At 41.4% G+C, this 17,660-nt stretch overlaps 1 long non-coding RNA gene across 1 annotated transcript; it reads right to left on the reverse strand.

The window, feature by feature from the left end:
- Nucleotides 1–5,787: 5,787 nt before the first annotated feature.
- LOC125635383 (uncharacterized) lies at nt 5,788–17,630 on the reverse strand. The gene is made up of 3 exons (XR_007356246.2): nt 17,193–17,630; nt 9,087–9,121; nt 5,788–8,998 (listed from the first exon to the last, which is right to left on the reverse strand). It is a non-coding gene; the product is annotated as an uncharacterized LOC125635383 (long non-coding RNA).
- Between the last annotated feature and the right edge of the window lie 30 nt (nt 17,631–17,660).

A 17,660-nucleotide genomic window follows, 5' to 3' on the forward strand; every position in this document is an offset into this window, starting at 1 on the left:
TAGGCCACCATCTGTTGCTAACAAGACATCCATTCTTCTAGGGACATGGGAGTGTGTGGGGGAGAAGGGGTCCAAATAGTCCAGAGAACACTGTGGTGAGGAGGAGTTAGAGAAAAAAAAGGAACAAACAAATATATTCAAAACAGTAGAAAAAAGTTATTGATGTTTTTCCTAGTATTTTCTCTTAACCTTTTACTAGGAACTGTCTTTCAGAGTGGAAGGATCATTGCATAAATCCTCATAAAACTATGTTTTTAGATTCATTTTTTTTTAAGGATTCAGAGAAGTAGGTTTCTCCAGGGTATAATGTATTAGAGCACTTTGTGAGAGGTTGAAAGCATGAGGCAAAAGGCCATACACCAATAGCCTACTATGCGCTTCCTAGCCTGGCTTGTAGCTATAAAAGGAGTATAACAGATACGAATGGCATGAGACAACTGCCTGTTGTATTGTCTGAAAGAAATTTCAGCACTGTCATAGTTAACAAAGCAATCATTTTCAGTTCAAAATTATGTTGTGATAATTATAGTAAACCTGTAGAAACAAAAAATAAAATGGCTAAAATGGGAAAGCCCAGATCTTCAAAGGTCCATTGAGCAGTTCCCCCCGCCTTTTTTGTCACCTCACTAATTAGAGCATCACTCCCAGAAACTGTCTTTACTCACTGTTAGGATATAGATATTCAGGCCTGTCTGTAAAGGCCTATACTCTAAGAATTTAGGTGTATTCTTATCACTTGGCTAGTGACAGAGGTATAAAAGAAAGAATCAAAACCACTGTCTGCCAGTGTAAGGGCCTTCTCTTACTGTGACAGTTTGTGGCCCTGTGCTTAGGCTCAGGCCTTTGGCTAAGCAGCAGAGGCAGCCATAAGCTGGGAAGTGACCGGTCACATCCTCACATTCCAAACTAGTCACATTGAAATAAGGTGCTTTTGGGCTGTTAGGCACTATCAGGACAGGATTGTATTCCTATCACCTCCAGAGAAAGGGAAGTGCCTAGAAAATGTAAAAGGAAACTTAGTTTGATAGCATCCTGTCTGGCAAGAACTCACTTATCAATAGCTGGGATGTGAAATCCTCACTTCTGTATTGTTTTGTCATTATAGTTCCCACTTTGCTATTGTTTGTCTGTATAATCTCTGTCTGGTTCTGTGATTGTTCCTGTCTACTGTATAATTAATTTTGCTGGGTGTAAACTAATTAAGGTGGTGGGATATAATTGGTTACATAATCATGTTACAATATGTTAGGATTGGTTAGTTAAATTTCAGGAAAATGATTGGTTAAGGTATAGCTAAGCAGAACTCAAGTTTTACTATATAATCTGTAGTCAATGAGGAAGTGACTGGGGGTGGGTGTGGGTGGGCATGTGGGTGTGTGAGATGGGAATGGGGGTAAGAAAATTGGAATCATGTTTTGCTAAAGGGGGAGATGGGAACAGGGAATGGGGGTAAGAAAATTGGAATCATGTTTTGCTAAAGGGGGAAATGGGAACAGGGAATGGGAGTAAGGAAGTTGGAATCATGTTTTGCTAAAGGGGGAAATGGGAACAGGGAATGGGAGTAAGGAAGTTGGAATCATGTTTGGCTAAGGGTAGGAATGGGAACAGGGACACAGGTGTAAGGCTCTGTGGTGTCAGAGCTGGGAAGGAGGATACTAAGGAAGGAAACTGGAATCATGCTTGCTGGAAGTTCACCCCAATAAACATCGAATTGTTTGCATCTTTGGACTTCGGGTATTGTTGCTCTCTGTTCATGCGAGAAGGACCAGGGAAGTAAGTGGGTGAAGGAATAAGCCCCCTAACACTCACCATGTGATATATATATATATATATTTCAGTCGGAGTTAAGGGCACTCAACAAATCACAGGATTAGCTTTTACACACAAAGTATTGGACCGTTTGGCATCCGTGTACATCCAGGTCTGAGCTCTGCAAGGTAGTGAGTCCTCTGCGCACAAGAAGTTTGTAATCATAGACCTGTTCTGTCTGGTCCAAAGCTTTCTCTGTATCCATGGAGAAAACTGACATAGGGCTATAGATGATTTTGCTTTTTGAATTGTTTAGACTTTTTTTTTTCTATTTTTAGGCAGCAGACAATCCACTCAATGACACCTCCTTGGACTGGATTTCCTAGCTTTTTTGGATTGTGACAGTTAGAATGTTGGCTAATAATTGGCAGTCAGGGTTAATAAGTGACACTTGCCTATAGCGCCTATGGATGTAGCCCCCTTTCTCCTCCACCATCCTGCCTTTCCTAAAGAAAATTGCCTTTGCATTATGTACAGTCTCAGGCAGGCTGCTATGGATAGTTAAAATGTTTCTGTAAAATATAAGAAAAGTATGTTCTAAACTGAAAGTAGAACTCATAAGGAAATCCATCTTACTCTGGGGATTTCTCTTTTTACCCCCTTCTTTGACTACTTCCCCAATATCTTCCCTGGTGTTTTGGGTGGGTTACATTTAATTTGCTCTCAGCTTTCAGCTTCAGCATTATAATCAATAGTAGAAATATTCTCATTCTGCCAATGCCCCCATCAGAGGGTGACTGCCTTCCAAGCACCCCCTGCCTCGATTTCCCTGTTCTGAACACGAACAGTTACCATCTTCTCAGGGGCTGATCACCTGCCTGCATTCTCCACCATATGTTAGAAGATGGTCCCTTCCTGGGGTGCCTCCTAAAACTCTGCAACATGCCCACCTCAGTTTCCCCTTCAACGGTTCCCAGTAACTCCAATACAGAATATAAATAGTCCTTGATGAGGTTAATGTATTAAAAAAATTCCACAATCTGGAATTTCCCAGCACAATTCGAAGCATACATTCCATCTATCAAGTCCCAACAGTCCATCAACACGGCAGCTCCAGCTCCAGCACCTCTCACCGCACTCCAGCTTTCTGGTATTTCTCTGCCTCTCACCACGCTCCAGCTCTCCCACACCTCACCCCTGCCCACCTCCATATGGGGTGCTTCTCTGCCCTGCTGTTTCCTTTCCAGATATCATTCCAGCTCTTGCCCAGAGACATCAGCAGACTCATTTCTTCATCATTCCCCAGCCTTCAGCCCTCTCCAACACTTCCTGGCCTGGGAAAGATTACAAGTGACCCCCTTTCTTCCCACCACCTGCCGTTCTGCCTTTCGTTTTCACGAGCCTGGTCTGACTCCGCTGCTTGACCAGGGAACTCTCACTGCTCTTCTTCAGGGGTATCCCTTCCCTGAACCTCTCAACCCAGCTGTGCTCGTCTTCTGAGCTGTCCCTCCGGATTCCACGCTAAATGTGTGTTGGCAACCACTGTATACTACACTGAACGCACATTACCAGCTCCACACAGCCATCTGTGGCTACAATACATACTGGATGCAATTTTCTGCTCAATTATGGATTTCATATTGAAGTACTACTAACTCTCTTTTTTCCCTTTTATATAGTAATTATGCTGCATCTAATACCATAAGGAGAATTAAATATAAATAATGTTTCATGTTACATATTCAAACATTCATGTTAATGTTTCATTTACATATTCAAGACACATGTAAGAACATGCCCTACCAATAATCCAGCCTTACTAGTTTGTGTAAAAGTACACAGTAAGTCAGTCTCAACAGAGCAAAACTACAAATAAATCTAATAATGGCTCAACTTAGTTCATTTTTGATAAATATAGTCAAAGGTTAGAATTTTTATACTAACCGATATGAAGTACCCTGTGATTCCACCTTGAAAGATGAAATTCACAATGTGTTGTAAAAAGATGCCTCCAATATTTTGTAGACATCTAGAGAGTGCAGAAAATGCCATGCCCTAATTTGTGCTGTTGTGGAAAATTATCTATCACTCACTTTGTGGAAGCTCTGCAAACTCAAAAATAAGCAAGTTTTGAGTGTCTTTTCATTTTGCATAGAATATTTTGCAAAGCTCTAGAAAATTCTTTTGAGGGAGTTTGTTTTTGAAATCTAAGTTCAGCCTAAAAATACTTTCAGTATGAAGGCACAAGCCACCTCTGTATTTTTTTTAATAAAAGCATTGTTGCCTGGATGTTGAATAATAGCAAATTTTGGAGCCTGACAGCAGAACAGTTTCTCCTCTCAACAGAAATTGGTGGTGCAGACTCAGGATATTTTCTAGGGTAGCCTGTTTATTTACAGTGGACACAAGTCCTGGTTCTTTGAACAGAGGTAGTAACAAACCTCACACTGTCAATTTCCCCTTACAGAAACTTCAGCTAACACTCTACAGTACTGTCCTTTCATTAAGAAGCTGTTTTCTTAGGCCTCTGACTCCCTTAGACTCTCATTCTGCTTAAACAGACTGTTCCTTACCCCTACCTTAGTCCCTGGCCTTTCTACCTGGGTAACCCAAGCTATTCACCTAGGACTACATACGCTGGAGAGATGGTCTGGCCATTATCCCTCTTTTTGTGCAGCTGCTTCGCAGCAGGAAGAAACCCAAGAAAAAGTTTCACTGCCTAACCAAAGGTTGCCTATCCTACACAATCCCCATAACAGTTTGTTTGGGTGCAATGTGAGTTTCATCCTGGGTTCTTATACAGGAACTCCTCACTTAAAGTCATCCTGCTTAACGTTGTTTTGTTGCTGATCAATTAGGGAACATGCTCGTTTAAAGTTGTGCAATGCTCCCTTAGAATGTTGTTTGGCAGCCGCCTGCTTTGTCCACTGCTTACAGGAAGAGCAGCCCGTTGGAGCTAGCTGGTGGCGGCTTGAAGCCAGGGTGGACTGACAGCCCCCCTATCAGCTCCCCGCTCCCTTAAATTCCCTGTGCAGCTGCTCAGCAGGCTATCACTTGCCAGCAGTTCAGCTGTCCCTCCCCCCACTACCATGTGCTGCTCCTCTGCCTTGGAGCTGCTCCCCGAGACTCCTGCTTGCTGTGTGGGGGGAGGGGAAGAAGAGGGGGGCTAATGTCCTCCTCCCCCCTGCTCCTGCACCCTGCTTACCCCATCTTCCATAGAGCAGGGGGGACACACAGACGGAGGAAGCTGCTGCCTTAAGCAGCAGCTGCCCTCTTGTCTCAGCTTGCTGATCTAATTAACAAGGCAGTGTACTTCTGACCCGACTCTTCATACTTAAAGGGGAAATGTGCATCTCTGTCTCTCAAACACACACAGGGTGTGTGTCTCTGTCTGCCCTCCCTCCCTTCCTGCTGTCTTGTAGAGTGTGAGAGTTAACCCTTGAGGGCACAGCCAATTGCTAGTTCATCATTTAGCAGTAAGGCATTCCCTCGGAAATATCCCACCCTCTGACTTCTCCACCTCAACCAAGCTTCACAATCATCATCACTGTGTACCATTATTAAATTGTTTGTTTAAAACTTATACGAAGTGGGTATTCACCCACGAATACATCTGTTAGTTCATAAGGTGCCACAGGACTCTTTGCCCCATATATATATGTATATATATATATATATAGTATTTTGTCTGGTGAAAAAAATTTCCCTGGAACCTAACCCCCTCATTTACATTAAGTCTTATGGGGAAATTGGATTCGCTTAACATGGTTTCGCTTAAAGTCGCAGTTTTCAGGAACATAACTACAACGTTAAGTGAGGAGTTCCTGTATCTCAATGTGTAGAACATTAGCATCTGTTGCCACAAGACTATATTGTAATATTCACCCTTTTAAAGCATCTTGACCTCTATTAAGACTATTGGAATGGCAATTCATGTTCTCCTGTAAATTCCACAAACATATTATCTTTAACAAAGCTGACTGAAGTTTCCATCACTTTAAAGTATTTGCACAGTTTGATCCAAGAAGAAAACCAAAAGACTGTTGCAATTTATTGCACAAATGATTGGAACTTATTTATGAGGCAAAAGATTAGGAAATCAGAATAAAATTCAAATGAGCACATAATTTTGTATTACAGAACACATGGTGAAATGAAATCCCTCATGGTGGAGTGTAAGGGTCTCCAGTGGAGGCCGGTGAATCAAATTGCAGAAACCATTTATTTGCCAGATTTCGCCCTCATGTCCGATCACAAATTGTCCATGGGCAGATTGAGACTTTTACTGATTTGTTCGCTATTTGCAACAGTTTGATAAATGTTTTGTGCAAACAAATGTCAATCTATGGATTGCTAGTAAACTGTTCACTGTGAGTATTCATTCACATTGTCAATATTCAGTATCTGAGCTGTGTGACGGACCAGCATAATGCCTTTTATCTGATTGGCTGACCTAATCTTTATGAACAAATGTATTAGATTTTCATCCATGGTGTGGGATAGGGACAAGAGTTTTGACTGCACAAGCACACTGAAGAAATCTTTCTTTAATTAAATAAAGTTTTTGCCTGAAATACCCCAGCCTGTTAGCAGGTGTTAACCCTTTCATGACAGAATCAAGTAGTTCATTGTACCACCTAGATATGAGGGAAGTGAGTGTGGCTCTCTGTAGAAAAACTGTGTGGGATATCTAGTTCTGAGGGAAGGACCATTGAGCATCCAAGCATGGACAGACACTTTAAACTGCACTTCATTTAAAATCCACTTCATTGTGGATAAATTGGAGAGAGTCCAGCGAAGGGCAACAAAAATGATTAGGGGTCTGGAACACATGAGTTATGAGGAGAGGCTGAGGGAGCTGGGATTGTTTAGCCTGCAGAAGAGAAGAATGAGGGGGGATTTGATAGCTGCTTTCAACTACCTGAAAGGGGGTTCCAAAGAGGATGGCTCTAGACTGTTCTCAATGGTATCAGATGACAGAACGAGGAGTAATGGTCTCAAGTTGCAGTGGGGGAGGTTTAGATTGGATATTAGGAAAAACTTTTTCACTAAGAGGGTGGTGAAACACTGGAATGCGTTACCTAGGGAGGTGGTAGAATCTCCTTCCTTAGAGGTTTTTAAGGTCAGGTTTGACAAAGCCCTGGCTGGGATGATTTAACTGGGAATTGGTCCTGCTTCGAGCAGGGGGTTGGACTAGATGACCTTCTGGGGTCCCTTCCAACCCTTATATTCTATGATTCTATGATTCTATGTTGTAGTAATGTTAATTTCTATGTTAACAAAGCCAAGCTCCATGAATTGCTGAGCGTGGATTCTAGTGTGTGAAGTTTTAGTTTAAGACCATGTTGGAAAGGGCATTTGCTCACATGTTCTCACTGTCTCTTGCTGGTAGAATCTCTGATGAATTTTCAGTCCTGTTTGGGGTCATTAGATAGATATTTGCCAACCAACATCTTTCTACTGGTTTCTTTCTTTGTGGAGTTTGACTGCTGAATCGTATTGCATTGTCAATAAGTCATTGCAGATTTTTTGAACAAATTCGTTTAATTCGTCGTTGTTCCCTATTTACATGATTTTATGTGAGTTGCATAGCTTTTGTAGCTTAGTTTTTTGGGTTAATCTGTTAGTGAGACCTTCAGATAAATGACCTTCAGATAAATGCATCTTATCCCATCCTGGCATTCTAACACCTTCTCCCCTTCCTTCGAACATTTTAAGTTAATTTTTCAATTCCTCATTTTATTTTCAAAATATCAGTTACACAGAGCATTGCTTAAGCATGGAGGTGTAGAAGGTAGGGGGGAAAATAGCAACAAAAATTCTAGTTGGCAAAGGACATGAGTATAATTACATTATAAACTCAATTATCCAAATTGCTCTATTATATGAAAAGGTTCTGTGACCAACCTTCTCTGACACGCACACGATTTTCATACTGAAATAGAAAAACCTCAAGATGTTTGTTTTCATATTGCTAACTCTTGGCCTTTTTACTTCTCACCCAGTGCCCCATGTTGCAGTAACCTTCTGTTTGGTGAACATGGCTGGACATGGCTTTTTCTGGAGCATTGTTTACCTGCCAGCTGGTGTCTCTAGGGAGCAGTGCATCCTTGCACCACACAAAATGGCTGAGGGTGGAGTGGGAGAAAGATTCCCTTACAGCTTTTATGCCACTAGTTAGGGCCCTCATCTGGAATGTGGGAGATCCTGATTCAATTTACCCCCTCCCCTTGGTTGATCAGAAGAAAGGATTTGAACAGGGGTTCTCAAGCTCTCAGGTGAGAGCCCTAACTGTTGGACTATAGAGTGATTCTCATTCTTTCTCTGGCCCAATTAATACTGAATGATTTAATGAAAGTGGAGCGACTTCAAGCCATGGAGAAAGCCCCACATCAGAATGTCCCATAGCCCAGTGGTTAGGACACTCCCTTGAGCAGCGAGGAACCCTTGTTCAAATGCCTTCTTATAAGGCAGAGGAGGAAACTCAACCAGGGTCTCCCACCTCCTGAGTGAACACCTTAAACGGTGGGCTAAAGGGAGGACTCCTCTCTCCTGGCCATTTTGTGAGGAGTGAGACACGCTCAGAGCACACCTGGCAGAGGAATGCCTATCTTCTCCTGCACTGGATTGCATTGGATTGCCCTGGAGCTTCAGTGAGAGACAGGCATATGGATGCCTAGAGAAAGGCAGCATTGTGCATGTTCAGTAGCGGAAACTTAGATACCTAGGGAACTTTTACAGCAAAAACGTAGGCACCAAGTGAATTTAGGCACCTACAGGGTTAGGCAGCAGCTGAGCAGGGGTTTTGTGGATCACAGTGATGCCCACAACAGGGACTTAGGTGCCTAATCTGAGCTGTAGGCACCTAATCCTTTTGTGGATCTGGCCCTAAATACTGATCTCTTACATGACTGTGCATTGCACTGCCACTAGAACATAAGGTTATCCCTAGAATACTTTTAATTTCAATCAGTTACATGACCAAGTCAAGCAACACAACACGCATTTCAGTTTGGTTTGGATCATTGATTTTCCACTGTGCCTGACTTATAAAATGCTTACAGTGCGAGAAAAAGAAAAATCTGCCCAATTTCATTTGTCTTCAACAGGTGCAAAGCTATTGTCTTTGGAGAGGGTGGGGGGACATCCTGCTGATTTATTTCTGCATATGTTAATGACTGTAGAACATTACATGGGAGTTTCTACAAGACTGGCTAGGAAACTTGCTGCTTCTTCTTCATTGCTTTATCTGGAAGAGAAGGGGAATTTCCTTGCATGAAATCAGGGTGTAAACCAAATCCTGCTGGCATAAATCAGAGGGCTGAGCAAGTATTTACCTGTAAATTTCAGCTTCATACCTGAGGAGAGCCTCCTACAAAAATCACAAAACAATGTATTAAACATTTCACCAATACTGGAATGAAAATTGTGCCTGTTTATATAAGTGCTACATTATACCCTTCTCTTTATTTGCCCATAACACCAACACAAAATAAAAAGAATGATATAAAAGGACAGAATTTAAATGAACAACCAGTAAACAATCCTGAAGTCCATGAACATGAAGTCATGTCTCATTTAAATGTCTGTTTTGTATTACTTCTTACTCAATCTTTTTGTCAGACAATCTAAATTATTTGGAATCTGAAAAACACTGGGTTGTTTAAGTCACCAAAACTAACCAAGGAACTTTTTCAATTGTACATGAAATTCACCTGGGAAGATTTCTGAACTTAGATGAAAAATATCTAAGGTGAGAACATACCTACCTGTAGCATTTTTTTCATGTCTAAAATAATCTGGTTTTTTGCACTGTTTCATTGGAGAAATATAAATACCTATACATGGGGTTTGGTGTATAATCTGACACAATGTATCTGACTTTCATTAATTTTGCAAGCCTCTTTCTTCATATTTATGTACAAGTTATTTTCTAAAATATAATGTAAGACATACAAATGTTTTAAAGATTCGCATCAAGAATTTCAGCAACATTACAGCTCGCAATGTGAAACTGTAAAGATACAGTCAAGCTTTTCACGTGATAAGGGATACAACGATGACCTCAAGGTCTGTGGTAAGGTTATGCAACAGGAGAATTGCTAAACCATTTGAATGGAAAATTAATGGAGAAAAATAAAAAAATCAAACCGATCTTGAACTCATGGGCAGTGGGTGAACTGGCCATTGGGGGAGGCTAGCTCCTGGCCCCTTCCCTTCCCTTCTCCCCTCCCCCAGGCCCTTCCCCTGCCGGAGCCCAGAGCACAGTCACCACAGCTGCTGGCCCTGCGCCCCCTCCAGCCCTGGGCTGCCCCAGAGCCCCCAACCCAGCTCCAGAACGCGGGGCGGACACCAGCCAGCCCCAGCCTCCCTGAGTCCCAGGCGGCAGGCTGTCCAGCCCTAGCACCAGCCCCAGCCTAGACCACAAAGAGCAGGAACTCAGGCACTTCCGGGGGTGGAGTGTGGATGGGGCCACACAAGGCTGTTTGGGGAGGCTCAGCCTCCCCCGGCCTATGATGCCTGCCACCCATGCTTGAACTTAATCTCCTCTTCTGCCCAATAGTTCCCACCTGGAAAACTAAACTAGCTATAGTTGGATTTTGGCTTTATATACTTCATATGGCGACACCTGCAAGTATTCTGTCCCAAATTTTGGAAAACATTTCTAACACAACTTAGATTGCATCCACAAATGAACAGAAAAGTCAGTGAAGAGATCGGCGCATCATGTTATGTGCTCATAGTAGCCTGCTCCATTCAAGAGGAGAGCAAATGCACTCTGCACCAACTGGGGGTCTAGGAAGTGATCATCAGGGTAGCCCTAGGTTTGAGCACAATACAGTCAACTAGCTGGAAGGTGACAAAAGCACTATGTCCATATGGTCATCACATCTACAGCAGAGAGTAGTGCTGGCTGGTCAGTCACAGATGTTAAATTCTATTCATGTTTCTATACTGCATCCATCTCCATGATATCTGAGTGCCAAATAAAAAATACTGTGGGCCACCACAGCTAGCTGAGAATCTTGAAGCAGTGATGGATGCAGCTGAGAGCCAACATTATAAATCATTTTAGCAACATCTTCAGTTAGTGGAGATTCCATCTTAATTGCTTCATTATCCACATCTCTATATCAGCTAGACATAGGTCAAGAATCTCTCCATTAGCATTAACCTTCCATGAAACAAATAGTTATATAAGAACATAAGAACCGCCATACTGGCTCAGACCCTGGTCCATCCTGCTCAGTATCCTGTCTCTGACAGTGGCCCATATCAGAGCTTCAGGGGGACTGTACAGAACAGGCCATTTATGGAGTGGTCCACCCCTGTCTTCCACTCCTGGCTTCTGGTACTCAGATGTTTCGGGTTGCCGCGAGCATGGGGTTGCATCCGTGGCCATCTTGGCTAATAGCCATTGATGAACCTATCCTCTGTGAACTTATCCAGTTCTGTTTTGAACCTAGTTATACTTTTGGATATCACAACATCCCAATGCACTGAGTTCCACAGGTTAGTTGTGCAAAGTGAAGAAAAGTACTTCCTCTTGTTTTTATGAGACCTGTTGCATATTAATTTCATCAGGTGACCCTTAGGTTTTGTATTGTGTGAAAGGGTAAATAACACTTCACTTTTTTCATGCCATTCATGATTTTATAGGCATCTCTGATATCCCCCCTTAGTCATCTCTTTTCTAAGCTGAACAGCCCTAACCTTTTTTGCCTCTCCTTGCATGGAAGTCTTTCCATAACCTTGATAATTTTTGTTGCTCTTCTCTGAATCTTTTCCAGTTTCACTATATCCTTTTTGTAATGGGGCAACCAGAACTAGACAGAATATTCAAGGTGTGAGTGCACTATAGATTAAATAGTGGCATTATGGTATTTTCTCTCTCTTTCCTAATAACATGTTGTTAGCCTTTTTGACTGCTGTACCGCATTGAGTGGAAGTTTTCAGAGAACTATCCATGGTGTCTTCAAGATCTCTTTTTTGGATAGTAAGACCTCATTCAGAACCCATCATTGTATATGTACAGTTGAGATTATTTTTTTCCATTTTGCATTACTTTGCCATTATCAACACTGAATTTCATCTGCCCTTTGTTGCCCAGTCACCCAATTTTGTGAGATCCCTCTGTAACTCCTCACCGTCTGCTTTGGACTTAACTATATTGAGTAATTTTGTATTGCCTACGAACTTTGCCACTTCACTGTTCACCCCCTTTGCAGATCATTAAGTAATATGTTGAACAGCACAGGTCCCAGTACAGAACCTTGGGGGACATTGCTGTTCACCTCTTTCCATTGTCAAAACTGACCATTTATTTCTTCCCTTTTCCCTTGTCTTTCAGTTAGTTATTGATCCATGAGAGGACCTTCCCTCTTATCCTATGGCTTCTTAGTTTCCTGAAGAGCTTTTGGTGAAGGACTTCAGAATCCTTGGATAAATACCATCTGGTTCTGGTGACTTATTTCTGTTTAGTTTATCAATTTGTTCTAAAAGCTCTCCTATGGACACATCAATTTGGGGCAATACTTTAGATTTGTCACCCAAAAAGAAAAGCTCTGATGTGGGTTTCTCCCCCACATCCTGTGCAATGAAGACTGACCCAAGAATTAATTTAGTTTCTCTGCAATGGCCTTGTCTACCTTGAGTGCTCCTTTAACATGTTTGTCATCTAGTACCCCAATTTCCTGCTTCTGATGTACTTTAAAAAATTCTTACCGTTAGTTTTTGAGTCTTTAGCAAGTTGCTTCTCAACTTCTCTCTTGGCCTGCCTAATTATACTTTTACATTTTACTGGCCCAAGTTTCTCCACCTATTCGCCTCATTAAGATTTGACTTCCAAATTTTAAAGGATGCCGTTTTGCCTCTAATGACATCCATTATTCCATATCCGTTCTCCATATAGCTAACAGGTGGTTCATCACAGCCATCTAAACACATTCAAAACTTCAGGAAATGAAAACCAACCGAAGACAATGAGTTGTTCTCATACTATTACCAGAGAAGTAGTCAGGTCAGTCCAGAACTCAGTAATTTTACATGCTAAATAAGTCAACAAATCATCATAGTGAGAAATATTGACTATCGGTGAGTTGATAGGTTAATTAAATTGCCCACTATGCAGACTGTTCATCTTTTTTGGGATATCACAGATGCAGGGGTCAAAAGAGAGAAAAACTCTCTTTGCCTTAACCACTGACCTAGCATAGGAACACAAATCCTCCATGGTGCACATCAATCAAATTCAAAGCAGGTCTTTCTCCCCTAAGCAGCATCTGTCACAGCACATTTGTTTAGTAATGATCTGCAAGGAGAAAGTTGGTGAAGAAGGTGTCCAAGTGCCACTGCTCACATACATATGTTAATGGTTCTACAAGTCCATCAGATCAATGACAGCGTGGCCCAATGGCTGAGTAGCAACCTTGCCAGAATATTCTGTATCCTTACTGGTCCTGTATCTTCATGGGCAGGCCGTATTTTAAGGACACTTCAGAAAAGACAGAATTTAAATTACCTAGAATTTTCAAAGCACAACTTAGTGTAATATGAAAAACTAGCTAAAAAACTAAAATTTTCTACCTTTCTTTAAATGAGACAGCTTTGGTCAAGACCTTTGTGTTGTTTAATGATAATTTAAGGAAATTAAACCCTACTTTATTTAAGTTTGAGGCCATATCTACTTGGAGAAACTGAGTAGCATAGCTGTAGTGGAATATTATTTCACTATAGGTATGCTGGTATAACTTCTCCATGTGGATTCTATTTTTATTATTATAATATATAAATAATAATAATATAGTGAAATAATATTAAATAATTATTCCCCTACCCTCATGTGGACATTATAGTGAAATAATGTCCACATGAGGGTAGGGGAATAATTATTCCACTGTAACTATGCTTATCAATTTCCCCATGTGGACAAATCCTAAAACTAAATCTTAACTATGGAGCTGCTAATGCACCTCATCAATGCTCTTAAACTCTTTGGTTTGCCCTCATACAGAGGTTCCCAAAGTGACTCAGCTGTTTACATGGTATTGGCTCTAGTTGTTTCCAGCTGCTAAATTGTATTAAAAGATTATATTGCATGTATTTGTATCTATTTTAAGATTACTGTAGATGATTGATGTACTTGCCCCAAGAAATTTCACATAATTATACGTGGGTGATCCATGAGAGTGGGAAGAGAGGTGGGCCATATGATCATAAACAGAAAGGGAGATAAGACAGTATCTCTAATAAGATATGGTCTACCCAATGGAAAACATTTGAAAATCCCTGCCATAGTATTTTACATTTTCTTAAATACAACAATCCAGCAAGCCATTGTTGTGTCCAGTTTTTATGTCTCTTCTGTACACTGGTAAGATATAAGAATAATTTGTGCAATACGTTTTATTATATTCTCATTATTTTCTTGCCATGTGCCATCCCCAGTATTAACTTTTAATTTATTTTCCCAGATCTCTCTACTGCTATGTTTGATCACTATATGAACAAAAAGTACTTCTCTGGATTGTGGTTTCTTTTAAGAAAATGTATTGTTTCTGAAGTGTTAGAGCAAACCAGTGCAGGACCCTGCATGTTTCTAATGCAAATGTTACATTTATAGGATCAGTTGCAATTTGAAACCATGGCCACTTTTGCTCCTTTGGGGCAGATAACTTGCTTAGTTGTATCATCCACCGACCGCTTGACCCAACTGGATTTTGGAGTTCTTCAAAATGTTAGGACCCCAAATAGGCGTTAAGTGGGACTTAAATGATACATAGGTAGGGCCCTACCAAATTCAGGGTCCATTTTGGTCAGTTTTGTGGTCATAGGATTTTTAAAATTGTAAATTTCACAATTTCAGCTATTTAAATCTGAAATTTCATTGTGTTGTAATTGTAGGGGTCCTGGCCCAACAGGGAGTTGTGGGGGGATCGCAAAGGTTATCGTGGGGGGGGGGGGTTACAGTATTACTACCTTTATTTCTGTGCTGCTGGTGGCGGTGCTCCCTTCAGAGCTGGGCAGCGAAGCCCAGCCCTGAAGGCAGAGTTGCTGCCAGTAGCAGCGCAGAAGTAAGGAGGGCCTGGTATGCTATTGCCACCCTTACTTCTGTGCTGCTGCCAGCAGAGCTGGACTCTCAGTCAGCAACTGCCACTCTCTGGCCGCCCAGCTCTGAAGACAGCAGTGCAGAAGTAAGGGTGGCAGGGTGTGGTATTGCCAACCTTATTTCTGTGCTGCTTCTAGTGGGGTGCTGCCTTCAGAGCTCGGCACCTGGCCACCAGCCACTGCTCTCCTGCCATCCAGCTCTGAAGGCAGCACAGAAGTAAGAGTGACCATACCGCAGCCCCTCTAAAATAACCCTGCAACCCCCCTGGAACTCAATTTTGGGTCAGAACCCCCAATTTGAGAAACGCTGGTCTCCCCCATGAAATCTGTATAGTATAGGGTACAAGCAGACAAAAGACCAGATTTCATGGTCTGTTACGCATTTTTCATGACTGTGAATTTGGTAGTGCCCTATACAAAGGTTTTGGTCTAATCCTCTGTACAGAGGTGAATAAATTTCACCCTTAGGGAGTATATACTGTTATACCTAAGGGTATTTTTTGATTAACTCAGTTAAACACATCTGGTCTTTACACACTGGCTATCACAATACCAGGTTCACTTTCAAGATATTTAAAGAAGCGTGAATATCTTATGATCTTTTCAATTTTCACTAGGCAATTATTTTAGAATTTTGGGATTCTTGGACAACACCTTTATAATGGGTTGAACCAAAACAGCAATCTTAAACCCAATCCCAATATTAGGATTTGAGATAATCTCTATACATGATACATAAAAAGCTACTTGCTCACTTTATTCTCTCATGTACTCCCACTGAGGTGGATGAAAGGGCTATTTGTGCATACCAGGTGAGGAGGACTTGCGCTCTACAGGAGATTGGTAAAAACAAGTATTCACTGATTTTCTTTTTAAAAATTATGTTAAAATCCTCTGGATCTTGATGATTTTTCATTGCATAATATTTGTTAATGTTTCACCTATCTTAAAAGCAAAACTGCAAGCATTTTAGAAAAGGGCTAGATGTAAAAATTTAGGGTGAAATCCTGGCCCTATTGAGGTCAAAGATAAAACTCCCATTGACTTAAATGAGGAAAGAATTTCACCCTTCCTCTTTCTGCTACTTCTGTAAGCAGCTCTGTGGAAATCCTTCATATGCTTTTTTGTAACTTAAATATAATATGCCTCAGTGAATCACAACAAATATCACAATTGCTTTCTACAGCAATGGCACACTAGGGGGACTATTTCTCTGTTGTGGAAGCACACTAATGTTAAAAAATAGCAACACATTGTACTGACCCTTTCCTACGCTGCAACTAATTGGTCCTACAAACAGATTTAAGCAAGCCATCTAAAAAGCAGTAAATATTTTTTTGTGTGCACAAACCTTAGTACTACCAACAGAGATGACCAAGTATACCTGTTTATTCACTTATTTAAAAAAACTTATTTAGAATTTCCCCTAAAATACAATTATGGGATATTTCAATTTTAAAAAAACAAATTTAAAGTCATCATGAGAAATATTATGCATAAGTAAAACAGCAAATCTTGAAAACTTACTCTTTTGGAGAATACTTTCTCATGTAGAAGGTGTTTTGTTTTTAGAAAGTCTCTCTCCCTCTTGGGATGAAGGAGTTTGTTTGTTTGTATATATTTCTTTCAGAGTTTGTATATATTTATCACATTTAAAATCCTTCTGATACTCTTCCACCTAATTTTAATTCATACCACTGTCACATGCTAACTCATATTTACGTCTTTCTCAACCCAAAGATACATCACTCCTCATCCACAAAGGGAAAAGGAGTACTTGTGGAACCTTAGAGACTAACAAATTTATTTAAGCATAAGCTTTCGTGAGCTACAGCTCACTGCTTACTCTTGAAAGAGGTGAACTTTATCTTTAACTTTTCCAAGCTAGTCACTAAAACTTTTAATTATTTTTTATTTATTTTGTCAGGACAGTTTCAGACTTGCAAGGAGGATCCTCCCGTTGGGTTAAATTCAATGCAGTTTTTATAATTTCTTGTTATAGCAGTGAAGGATTTTTCTGTGGGTTTAAAAGAGACAGGCAAAATTTCATTTTTTATAGCTTTTATTCAAATAGCCATAACTTGACAAGCCTGCACATAGTATTGAAAGGAAAGCTGTCCCCTCCAAACCAACAGAGACAACTCTATTTCCTTCAACTTCCAGCTGCTGTTCTGCGCCTGCAAAATCAAACTTCTAAAATCCATGTTTGCAAAAAAATAACCAACCGACCAGAAACCCCCACAACAACACACACTTTCCACAAAACTTCTTGTTGGGTTTTGCTTTAAATGGACAGTGTTCACGCAGAAGACTTTTCCAAGAAGAAAGTTTCTTACCCTCTCTGGTTCCTCTCTAGGGCCTCCTCCAACTTCACCTCCTTTGGCAGCTATGCATCCACCCCCGTAGTTCCCCTTAGCCAGGCTGCCTGTAAAGCAGACATAGGCTGTACCATCCTCCGAACTACAGATCCCAGGATCCCTCTCCAAAGCCCAACAACCTTCCTCCCCCCTCCCTGCCCTTGTTGGAGGAAAAGGCTCTGGCTGAGTTTCAGAGAAGGTCTCAGCTCCTCCACTGTGGACGGGGCGGGCCGCAGAGGCCACCGGTGGGGAGGCAGGGAAAAGGGTAAGGGGTGGGGACACTGCGCTCAACTGACAGCAGCAAAGGCCGATGGTGAGGGTAGAAGAGGCAGGACACTTGAACACCAGCGCAGATCCCTCCCACCCGGGCTAAGAGGGAGGGACCCCTCCTCCCACCCGTGCCCAGTAGTCGCTGAGGCCGGGGTTCCCCCTCCCTTCCAAGTCTCT

The sequence above is a fragment of the Caretta caretta genome, chromosome 4 (assembly GCF_965140235.1).
Source record: "Caretta caretta isolate rCarCar2 chromosome 4, rCarCar1.hap1, whole genome shotgun sequence".
Taxonomy (NCBI): domain Eukaryota; kingdom Metazoa; phylum Chordata; order Testudines; family Cheloniidae; genus Caretta; species Caretta caretta.